Source organism: Trachinotus anak, unplaced genomic scaffold (genome assembly GCF_046630095.1).
Source record: "Trachinotus anak isolate AG129_WGS33_773 ecotype Australia unplaced genomic scaffold, CSIRO_AGI_Tana_v1 ptg000020l, whole genome shotgun sequence".
Lineage (NCBI taxonomy): Eukaryota > Metazoa > Chordata > Actinopteri > Carangiformes > Carangidae > Trachinotus > Trachinotus anak.
The window spans coordinates 2,054,563-2,055,231 of NW_027273871.1; positions in this window are offsets into that span (position 1 = coordinate 2,054,563).

Here is a 669-nt window from a genome sequence, read left to right on the forward strand (position 1 = left end):
ATGCCCATCTTTAACCTCTCTGCTGCCATGCACATTGCATACTTCCTATATTTTCCTCAATGCAGATTACAGCTATGTGTGTAATCCTCTTCTGAGATATGATGTCACGCTTATACCGACTTGATATCAAGTTGTTTTTGCATGTGATGACTGGATCATCTGAATAAAATGCATTTCTGTCATAGCAACAGAGGCTCCAGCTTCACAAATGGTTCTGGTCATATGTATGTTTCTCTGATGGAAACATGACATCATAAAAAAATAAAAATAAATAAAAGGAGAGTCCGAAATGGAAATATTTGTAGTGTGGACTTGTTGCAACTGCTAAACTGTTTGGGGACTGAGCATAGAAACATTGAGCCCCCTCTGATTTTACTGTATGTATGACTGATCATCTGACATCTGCACTTTGATAGTGTTAGACCATTAAAACTTCATATTATATAACAGTGTAATAAATGTCTGTAAGGTGTTGTATACACCACATGGCGCACAGTGACAATCTAATTATAGTAGTGTAATTATATTTCAGTACACATCTAGGCTGTATTGTTTGTTCTGCACTGTTCTTGTTTACTAGGGTAAATAAATTATTATTATAAGCGCACAGCGTCATCTAAATGTTGCTTGAAGCTTGACGCACTGAGAAGATCTGTTGTTGTTCTAGGA